Source organism: Apium graveolens, chromosome 3 (genome assembly GCF_009905375.1).
Source record: "Apium graveolens cultivar Ventura chromosome 3, ASM990537v1, whole genome shotgun sequence".
NCBI lineage: Eukaryota > Viridiplantae > Streptophyta > Magnoliopsida > Apiales > Apiaceae > Apium > Apium graveolens.
In genome coordinates, this window is record NC_133649.1 from 49,467,165 (window position 1) to 49,479,457 (window position 12,293).

The window sequence follows — 12,293 nt, forward strand, 5'->3', positions numbered from 1 at the left end:
TTTCCCTTGGTGATACACACCTTTTACGAAAACAATCATTTGGTGGATTTTATTAACTTGCGAATACCTTAATAGTAAACCCAACACCTAGGCTTGGGTTACGGTATTGCATCACAATTCCAATTGGAAGAATAGGACACTCGTTGGAGCCACCGCATACGATGATCAGTCGTACTACGATAATAGTAACCTTTTCTACTAGTAGAAGGACGACACCTTTGTATCCCGGTTATCACCCTTGCCGCATACGGGTTATGTGTCCTCATTTCGGGTATACACACTTCGCAGGTCCTTAGGTACATATTGTACCGTCTCCTACGGTACCAGTAGTCTATCCAAAACACGAAGTACTTGGATCCTACCCCTCCCTTGTCCTTTAACAGAATTCTATCATATCTTGAGAATTCGAACCATATCGAAGTTCCCCAAGCGTTTTGCTTGTTGATAGGCATAGCCTTACTTCATATATATATATAAGTACTTCCGAAAGTTTTCGGAGGAAGTACTAAGGATGTAAGTTGACCGTTGTCAACAGATAATTAAATAAGGGGGAGTTTCTTTTAAAACTATGTTCAAAATATTTAAAATAAGTCGAGATAATATTTTCCGACATTCTGAAATTATTAGAATGATTTTCCGAAAATCAGAAAGTATTTTAGTTCAGGTTTTATGATTTTTAAATCATAAATGAATCATTTAATAAATAATAAATAATTAGATATTAATCGGTAAATAATTAAACCTCTAGTGAGTTTACTAGAAAAGAATATTTGAAATAATATTCCTCAACTAATTTGTATATAAGTAATATAATAATCTTTAATATTTAATCGAGTCCGAAATAAATTGTAAGAACCCAAATTTTTGACATCGGTAAAAGACCCTTATGAATGGTAATATAATAACTTGAATTTTTGAGACCTCGTAAAACGTTTAATGAATAGTAACCCTGATAGACGAGAAAAACTATTGAGCCCACACTATGTAGTGCATGAGAAAATGAGTTTCGGAGTTGATATTACGATTATACGTACTAAATGAGTGTATGTAAACGCTATTAGTTTTTGAAGAAAACGAACTTTGAAAAATGACCATATTTACGACTCATCGAGGATTACAGGAATCAAAATATAATTACGAGATTAAAACCCTACGAATTTATATTCAAGTATGATAATTAAAAATATAAGGAATAAATACGAAAGGAATTACGTCGCGAACCATTTACGAGTAAGTATTACGAAAACGTTTAAGCAATCGAGCGAACGCGTAAACGATTAAATAAACGTAATGCACTAACTAAATCATGGTAAGAAAGTAACAATGGTTACTTTATCAAATAGTAAGCTAACCATAGGATTATCAAGCAAGCTATCCAAATAATATGCTAAGTAAGCTAACACAAGTAGTTTCTAGGAAGCTACCAAAGATTTGTCCCTAAGATTTGCAACAAGAATAAATCCTAGGATACTAGAGAATAAAAATCTAGTGCAAGATCTTCCACCCCATTTCCTAGAAGCAACCTAGCAAAGCAACCAAGCTAAGCAACCAAGGGAAGCAAGTATAAATACCCCCCCCCCCCACAATTGTTCAATTCGGCTATATCAAAAAGGGAGAGGAATTCAATTTCAAAACTCAAAATCTATACATGGTAAATCATCCCATTAATTCTCAAGCCTCCTAGCAATTGAACTAAGGTTAGAAAATTCTTTCATCTCTTTTTATCAAGGTTTGATGGGTGAAATAAAATCAAGAAACTCATTAGTGAATAGTATGAATAGTAACCTCTCTTTGGTTTCTTGATTTCAATGGTGGTTTTAGGTCCCAAAAATCATACCAAGCACTTCCAAGCCTCCACCATCCTCAAGAACACATCTCAAGCTTTCAAGAAAGGTAAAAATCTTTGGCCCAACTTTATTTAAGTTTCATTTTTAAGATCCATTTAGTATGTGGTAGAAAACTTAGTTTAAAAAGTGGTATTGTTGAGATCTTGAAGTTTAAGTTAAGTAGATTTAAGGTTAATTGTTGTTGCCTCAAGAACATGATGTTCTTGAGAGGAGTTTGTGGGTTTATGATGAAATGATGATTGTTTGTGGTTGTGTTAAGAGTTAGAGCGTAAACGAAACCCCGATCGTAAACGTAACTCCGTTAAAACTAACGAATCGTAATTTTAAGTTTCTGCAGAAAGTCCTGAAGTTGTAAACTGTAGTTTCTTGAAAAATAACCCTTTTTTAGGATATAAAATGTTATAAGGATCGTTTAGGCGCTTGAATCGCTTGATTCCGATTTACGGATCAAAACTTATGGCCATTTTACTAAAAGTGATTTACGCGACAAAAACTGCTACGAATCACGAACTTTGAAAATATAAAGGATCGACTTAAAAGTGTTCACAAATCATGAAATTTTTACAGAGAGTAACATATTGAGTTTCCTAACTTTCATAAAAATTTCAAGTGAAAATAATGATTTCTCAATTTTATAAAAATATCGGAGCCGAGACCGCGCGAGTAGAAACCGTAAGAATCCATAAGCGGAGCCGACGACGATAAAGAGAATGAACCTAAGATACTTAAAAAAATGAAGCAACCATGATGTGAATAAGGACTTAAAGGAATAATAAGGGTAGTATAAGTTGAGAGGGTGCATAATAAATAGCGCATGAGTGCGAGTCGCCGTAATTTAGAACGAGACCTAACAGAATGAATTGTGTTTATGGCTATAGATTTCCGAGCGGAACCTAGAGCATCCCCCATCTCGAGATACCCAAGCAAGTTTTCAAACCCTACCTTTTAAGAACTGTTGTGTTGTTAATATTTTACAAAACCGTGATATATGCATGAGATTATTTTAAACTGTTTTACGAAGTTTGAGATGCATTACATTACTCAATTGTTGATAATTTCTAGTATATGTTCATACCGAGTTCGAAATGTTATATTTAGACCAAGAGTCGGTCGGTGTAAGCTTATCAAAACCCAGAGGTATCCCGGAGGAGTTTATAATTGAGAATGTTAACGCTAGCGAGTAGCGTGACGTGTATATATTTTAGACCGAGGATCGGTCTGGAAAACTTGATGAAAACCCGGAAGTATTCCAGAGGTGTTTTAATTAAGAATATTAACGCTACAGTAGAACGTGATGTATAAGTCGTAAGACCGAGAGTCGGTCAGTTTTGTTTTATAAAGTATAAACCCGAAAATCATCCTGGAGATATTTTGGACGATTATAAGTCCATAGTAGTACGTTTTAAAAAGGGACTCAACGTCCACTTACGAAACATTAAAACATCTCGAACATTTATTAAAACGATTTCCCAACGATCATATTCCCTCAACTATATTTTATTGTTTGAATAATAAATACTATGTACTTATCCCTTTATTATGGGAGTAGTATACTCCAACAATTATTTATTTCAAACCCGATTAATCATTATAGATTATTAATTATGTAGACACAAACTAGTTGAGGAATATTATTTTAAATATTCTTTTGGAGAGTAAACTCATTCGAGGTCTTATTATTTATCGACTATTATTTAATTAATTATTATTCTTAAAGGATTTATTATTGATTTAAAAATCATAGATCCAGATTTAAAACATACTTTCTGATTTCAGAATATCATTCGAATAATTTCATTTATCGGAGAACATTATCCCGACTTATTTAATATTTTGAATATAGTTTCAAGGAGAAACTTTTCCCCCTTATTTAATTATCTGTTGACAACGGTCAACTCACATCCTTAGTACTTCCTCCGAAACTTTCAGAAGTACATATATATATATATGTATATATATATATATATATATATATACAGTAAAGCTATGCCTATCAACAAGCAAAACGCTTGGAGGAACTTCGATGTGGTTCGAGTTCTCGAGATATGATAGGATTTCCTAAAGGACAAGGGAGGGGTAGGATCCAAGTACTTCGTGTATTGAATAGAGTACTGGTACCGTAGGAGACGGTACAATATGTACCTATAGACCTGCGAAGTGTATGTATACCCGTAATGAGGACACATAGCCCGTACGCAGCAAGGGTGATAACCAAGATGTGAAGGTGTTGTCCTTCTACTAGTAGAAAAGGTTACTATTATCGTATTACGACTGATCATCATATGCGATGGCTCCAACGAATGTCCTATTCTTCCAATTGGAATTGTGATGCAATACCGTAACCCAAGCCTAGGTGCTGGGTTTACTATTAAGGTATCGCAGATTAATAAAATCCACCAAAAGATTGTTTTCATAAGAAGGTGTATATCACCAAGGAAAACTATTTTTGAAGAAAACGTATTTATCATATATGACGTTTTACTTGAGTTTATCATACAGTCATTTTCATACTGTACATTATTATACTGGGCATTATAGCTCACTCTTGCTTTCTTTTAAATGACACAACACAACAGATGACCAGTATGCCGGTGTGGGACTTAGTCGTTGGCAGTCATGGGGAGGATCCCTGGCAGCTTTGTCTCAAGTGTGCTAGAGTATCAGATAGGTTAAGATATCAGTCGTAGTTATTGTTACTTCATGTAGAGGTCATAAATAATTGTTTGAGATCCTGTAAAGTACATTTGAGTGTAATAAAAGAAGATTACATTTTGTACGTCGTTTCTAAGGCTATAACTTGTGTGTGTTAGTATGAGATTGGGGTCTGTTGGATTATTAAATCAATACCAGGTTACACTTGAGTGAAGGATGGCATGACGACCCAGATTCCTGACCCCGGATTTGGGGGCATTACATAAATATTCACTGGAGAATACTTCTCCCATAATAAATGAATAGTAAATAGATATTTATTATTCGAACGATAAGGTATAGTTGAGGGAATACGACCTTTGGAAATCGTTTTAATAAAGTTCGAGGTGTTTAGTATTTCCTAAATGGACGTTGAGTCCCTTGAAACGTAACTACTATGGATTTTAGTCGTCCTATAAATATCACCGGAATGATTCCCGGGTTTTTATTTTATAAAAACAAAACTGACCGACTCTTGGTCTTACAACTTATACATCACTCTCTACTAAAGCGCTAATATTCTTAAATAAATCACCTCCGAAATACTTCCGGGTTTTCATCAATTTTTACTGACCGATCCTTGGTCTAAAATAAATACACGCCACGCTACCTGCTAGCGTTAACGTTCTCAATTATAAACTCCTCCGGGATACTTCCGGGTTTTTATAAGCTTACACCGACCGACTCTCGGTCTAAATATAATATTTCGAACTCGGTATAAACATATACTAGAAATTGTCAATAATTGAGTAATGTAATACATCTCAACTTCGTAAAACAGTTTAAAGCAATCTCATGCATATATCACAGTTTTGTAAAATATTCACAACACAACAGTTCTTAAAAGGTAGGATTTGAAAACTTGCCTGGAGTCCAAGACACGTTTCCCCGACTTCCTCTCATTCCGGGTTTTCTAATAAATAAACATCATAATCTTAATCAGTATTCCTACTCTAACCACCAACTTATATTCCTAATAAGTTCAATACTTCATAACTTTCATTATTTGACCGTCTCGAAATAAGTATCACTCCTTGGTCGAAACGGACGGTCAAAGTGGTCTTCTAGAATTGACTTTACCAAATATTACTATTACGCGGCTTGCACTCTATCATCTTTAATAAATCTTAAAATTAATATTTTAATACGAAACCACCTCGAGGAGTTTCTTGAGTGATTGTAATATTTATCATAAAATTTTCATTTTGATAAAATGAATTTAATTAGGTGAAAAGCATTTCAAATGTTCGGTCAACTACGAAGTTTTACTATTCAAACCGCTTTCACTAAAACGTTGATATCTCTCAAACCGTTAACTCAATTGATGCACCATTTTCGTGTGCGCGATCTAGACAAAATTTAGAACACATCATTTGAAAATAGTTTTTTGGTAACAGGGGTGAAAATCCCGAAGTGACAGTTTCCTATCAGGGGGTTGTTTTGACATTCGTACTCCATGCGACCACGGCTCCGACATTTTTATAAAATTTAAAAATCAACATTTTTACTTGAAATTTATATGGAATCTAATAAACTTTATTTTGTACTCTCTGTAAAAATTTCATAATTTATGAACATTTTAAAGTTGATCCTTCATATTTTCAAAGTTCGTAATTCGGAGCAGTTTTTATCGCTTAAATCACTTTTAGTAAAACGGCCATAACTTTTGATTCGTAAATTGGAATCAAGCGATTCAAGCGCCTAAACGATCCTTATAACATTTTCTATCATAATCAAGGGTTATTTGTCAAGAAACTACAGTTTACATCTTCAGGACTTTCTGCAGAAACTTAAAGTTATGTTTTGTTCATTTTAACGAGATTACGGTTACGATCAGAGTTTCGTTTATGCCTTATATCATTATACTACCACCAACAATCAACATATCATAATCAACACACTAACTCCTCTCAAGAACATCATGTTATTGAGACAACAACAATCAACCTTAAATCTACTTAGCTAAACATCAAGATTACAACAATACTCCCACCAAAACTATGTTTACAACTACATACTAAAAGGATCTTGAACTTAAATCTTAAATAAAGTTGGGTCAAAGATTTTTACCTTTCTTGAGAGCTTGATATGTGTTCTTGTTGATGGTGAAGTCTTGGGAGTGCTTAGTATAGTTTTTGGAACCTAAAACAACCATTGAAATCAAGAAACCATAGAAGAGTTACTATTCATACTATTCATTCTCAACTTTCTTGATTTTATTTCACCCATCAAACCTTGATAAAAAGAGCTCAAGGATTTATCTTATCTTAGTTTGGTTGTTCGGAAGCTTGAGAATTAATGGGAGGATTTATCCATGGCTAGAGCTTGAGGTTTTGATTTTGATTCCCTTGGTTTTTGATGAAAGGCCGAATGGAGAGAAGTGGGAGAGAAAGAGAAAGTTTTTGGTGATGCTTCTTGGTTGCTTATTGGAATGGTGCAAGTGATAGCTTGTGATATCTTATATTGATTTTTATTCTCTAGTTTATATCCTAGTATTTGATTTATGTTGCCAACTTGGAGACAAATCTAGCTAGCATGTGGTAGATTACAAGCTAAGCCACTTGCTTAGCCCCTTTAGCTCACTATTTGCTTAGCCTTGGTTGATCATCCTATTTCTAGCTCACTATTTGATAAAGTAACCATGGTTACTTTCTTACCATGGTTAGTTAGTGCGTTACATTTATTTAATCGTTTACGCGTTCGCTCGGTCGCTTAAACGTTTTCGTAATACTTCCTCGTAAATGGTTCGCGACGTACGTATAATCATAATATCAACTTTAAATCTCATTTTCTCATGCACAACATAGTGTGGGCTAAAAAGTTTTTTCCCGTATGTCAGGTTTACTATTCATTAGGCGTTTTACAAGGTCTCAAAAATTCGAGTTGTTATAATACTTTTCAAAAAGGTCTTTTACTGACGTCAAAAATTGGGGTTCTTACAGTCTTCCTCAGACATGATTTTCATATCTTCCTAATTATTTTCATATCTGAAGATATGAAAATAGATAATTTTTATATCTTCCTAATTATTTTTATGTTGATTTGTGAATTTATAGGAATCATATGAATTTTATAAAATCTTTTTCCGGGTATTTAAAATCTATTTTATAAAAACGGGAACCAACCACTGTTAACCGTTTTTACGTTTTTAGAACCCGAAACTCTTCCGAGAACTCCTTCCTAACCTAATTGCAATATTCCGAGCATTTTCCATGTTTCGACTTTTTCGATCCGGCGTACGGTTTGTTTTGCGCGGATCCCGGCGCAACATTTTCGATACAATATTCGTTTCGGTAAATCAATAAAACCCGTATTTTCGATAAATGGGAGCTTTTTATTAAACTATCCCAATTATCACCTCGTAGTACGTGTAATCAGGCGCTGAGACCAAGACCGCAGTACAAATTGTACTAATTTGGATAATTATCCCGAAAACCGATACCGTTTGGATCAGTTTTTATAAATAAACGTACCGTTTTATATCCGGAATGATCCAACGGGATACTAATGCTTCGTAATTATAAATAGCCTTTTACCGTATTTTATTTCATATCAAAATCATTTGCAGAGAGATAATTATATAATTTTTACAGAGAAAAATCATATATTCATAAACCTTTCTGAGAATCAAACCACAAATTCAAGGTGTTAGTGAAATCCGTTTGGAAAGTTGGAGTAACCAATTTGAAGGTCTCAAGGAGTACTATCAGATTCCAGGACCTGTTTTACTGCAGAATCAAAGGTTCATTTTTTATAAATTTAATTATTTTCGAATTATTTTCATGAAAAATATGAATTTTTGTTCGGATGATTGTTTGTATGATTTGATGATTGCATGTTGTAGAGCTTGTTTTCCTGATAATTACGGTATATTATACGTCTGATTTGGAGTCCAATAACATATTCAAATTTGAGTTTGATTTTCGAATTTCAAAATTAGGGTTTATAACCCGTATGAATGTTCTTAATTGAAATTTGGGGGTTTCTTATTCTGGAATAGATTGATATTGTGATATAGTGGATTGTGTTCTCTGTAAAATTTGCAATCCAGTCGTATAAGTTTCATGAATCAACGAGGTCTGTAGAGAAGGGAGTTGTGTTTTGAATATTTCCGAAGTTCGCCGGAAACTGGCAAACTTCACGGCCAAATTCCGGCCAACTTAGGGATTGTTAGATCGATTTGATTGCATGGTTATGTTCCTGGTAATCCGTAGATGTGATCTGGAGCTTGTGGCAAGGTGAGGAGGCCGGAATCGTGTTCTCCGGCCACCCATGTGTTTTCCGGCGACTGGACTGTAAAATTGCAGTTTAGTCCCTGTAGTTTTGTAGATGATGAAGTTTAGTCCCTGAAGTTTCCAGACTTTGCAAAAATTGGATTCCTGTTTTAAAAATGTTTAAAAATCAAATTTCCTATTTATTTTTATTATAAAAATTCGTTTTTAATTTCTGAAAATTCTAAAAATTATTATTTTAATTCCGAAAATTATTTTTAATTCACAAATAAATCTGAATTAATTAGTTAATTAATTTTAGTTAATTTTTAATTGATTAATTAGTCAATTAATTTGAAAATTAATTGATTAATTGATTTAATTAATTATTAATTGATTTTTAATTAATTATTTAATTAGATTTAATTATTTAAAAATGATTTAAAAATTTCGAAAAATAGTTTCGAGCTTTAAAATATTATTCTAAATTATTTTCAAGGCTCGATAATTATTCTAAAATTGTTTCGGAGCCAGAATTGGCCAACCGAACCCTGTTTATTATTCCGAAATTGATCCAACGACCCGTTTTAATTCCGAAAAATGTTTTAAAAATCATTTTAAATACCAGAAAGCCTATTTATGACCCGAAATGTCTTTATAAATGATATGTCATTGATTACGTGATGTATTATGTGTGACTTGTTGATTGACTGTCGGTTTATATATTCGATGATTACTGTTTATGGCATAACTTTCAATCCGTTAATCGGATTTGGGTGAAACGAAGGGTAGATAGAAGTATGTGTTGAACAGAATCGTATGAGTGGAATATTGATAGATACTTATGATGCCTAGCAGAGTAAGCAAGGCGTAAGAAAGAGAAGCAGGTGATCAGAAAATAGAATTGACATGTAGAAAATACAGCAAGTGAGCAGAGATTAGAAGCGAGGCATAGGAGAAACAGATGAATGGTGGTTGAATAGAGTCGTAGACAAGTACAAGTGAGGTTGGAAACAATTATGATAAGACAAGTACTTCTAAACCTTTCTCGAGATTTATTGCAAATATTTCTAAATTCTCTTGTGACCTATTGTTAATATTCAAAATAGCTCTCTTTTATATTGGAAATACTTTGAATCCTCCAGCCTTGAACCTGAGCCACATCATTTGATCTTTGAGCCGTAAGTCTTATTCTTTGTAAACCATTTCTTGTGGATTTACCAAATATTAAACCACACAAATACGATACTACTCCACAAATATATATCCATCATATACCAAACACTGGAACAAAATTATTTATATATACAAAAACTTTTATACTTAACCATTCCTTGTGATATCAAAGCACTAAAACTTTGAAAAAACACTATTCATCTAATACCCGATTATCCTACCGGCTGGAGGCCACTTCTTTTATGTATTTTGACATACCCTTTTTGGTAACTATGAACTTTTACCATGCTCTTGTACAAATGTTTTATGGTTATTGATTATGATCTGGTTTTATTGAACTCTATTGTTTATCATATTGAAATGCTTTAGAATTGGATAGTTTTCTTTGTATGGACCATATTCGTGGTCAGACCATATCGATGGTCAAGTTAGGCCAATGTGTGCCTTGGATCCAGTAGTTAGAGCAGTGTTGTGTGCTTTGCTCGGGGTTAGTGCGTGACTGATCAGCAGCCTAACCTTGGTTTTAAAAAAAAAACTTAAAATGAATATCCAATTCTATTGGTTGTTTAACAAGAAACTTGATTCCTTTGAATCATCTCATTTATTATTGTCTAACCTCAGTTATTGATAATATGACTTGCTGAGCTAGTTAGCTCACTCTTGCGAATCTTTTTATATATTCTACAGTTAAGAAGGATACGGTTGATAGCAAGGTTTCCCAGTTCAATGTTCGAGCTAGGATTCCAGATTATGATTGATCGAGCTAGCAGGAGCTTATGGCAGTAGTGAGATAGCAAGGCTGTAAGAATGATTTTATTATCAATTGTAAGTTAAATTAGTTGGGATTTGGTACGATGTAATAATTAAGGTTGTGGCTTGTTTTCATACTTTAACCTGTTACGATCCGTGGTTTTGTGAAGCAGGGTCATTATAAATAATATTTCTTATACAGGTTGATATATTGTGTTTGTGTTGTGGACCCCAAACTTCTGACCCGGGTTTGGAGGGCGCCACAGGTTGGTATCAGAGCTACAGGTTATAAGTCATTGAAACAAGCCTAGATTATCGGGATCGGGTAGAGGGTTAGGATTAGGAATAGGAAATAGAAAGATAGGTCATTGTGAGGTTGAGTGCGACTGTATAGTAGGTCTCCGGCACGGTTCGTGTTGCGATTCGGGATTCTTGACTAGCGACGTGATATCCAGGCATTGGCAATGGCAGATCCTGATTTCCCTGCATCAACTGATCTTTTGGAACCTTCCGTTTAAGGATCGTCATCTTCTCCCAGATTCGATTTGCGCCTTGTTCTCCATCAGTATTAATGGTATTACTTTCTGTTATGACAGTTGCGCCTCTCCAAGTTATTCAACGCTATTTTATCATCTCTCGATATGAGACTACCTATTCAAGAACCTTCATTTGCTTATTCTTGTTCTTTTGAACATTCAACTATGAATGTATCTTTTCTGTCTATTATACACCATATTCTACATCCTTAGTTTAAAAACCTTTCTACCGAAACAACAATATTTGCGAGAAGGGACGCGATAGCGGCAGTAAACGGTGAGTATTGAGATATAAATTAAGGTGAGAAGGAGTTTAGAAAGAAGATTCAAGTGTTCTGAAGGATGGCTGTATCCGGTTAAAAGAAGCTATTAGTAATTAGGACACTCATGACTAGCTTGTGGAATGGAGTAGATTAGTGTTGAAGAAAGAGGGTTAGAGGAGATTAGGGATCTGAAGATTTCTTGAAATTAATGATGTTGTAATGATGTGATATTAGCTGACTTGTTGACTATGGGATAGTCTGTTCCACTCAATGATTGCAAAGTGGTTAACGGGAGTACTACCAGTATGGGAGCCTTAATGTGAAGCTGCGAATAAGATAACATGCAACGACAGTTGAAGTTTACATCGATTAAGGAAGATAATAGACCCAATGAAGGAGAGGAGATAAATGGAAGTGAATGGACCTTTGAGTGATCATTTCTTTAACTTGGTATTTGGTCATAAGAAGGACAACAACCAACTCATATAGTAAGGACAACCAGATTTGTGATTTTCAGAAATTTTAAAACAAGTTTTCGAAAAGATTTTTCCTCACAAAATTTCTAAAAGCCTTTTTGAATAAAATAAGTTTTAAATCTTGGTTGTCAAATTACTACTTGAGTTTCTTGTTTGTTAAAAGACCCGGATTATCTGGAAGGATGTTGTTTCAGACTCAGTATTGTTAATTTGGAGAACGAGGTAACCTGCGATTATGAAGAAGTGGGTGCAAATATTGTTTGATAAGATTAACAACAAAACCAGCGTATGAAATAACTATTCATCCAATTACTGGGATTATCAGAGTTCGAAGAATTCATTG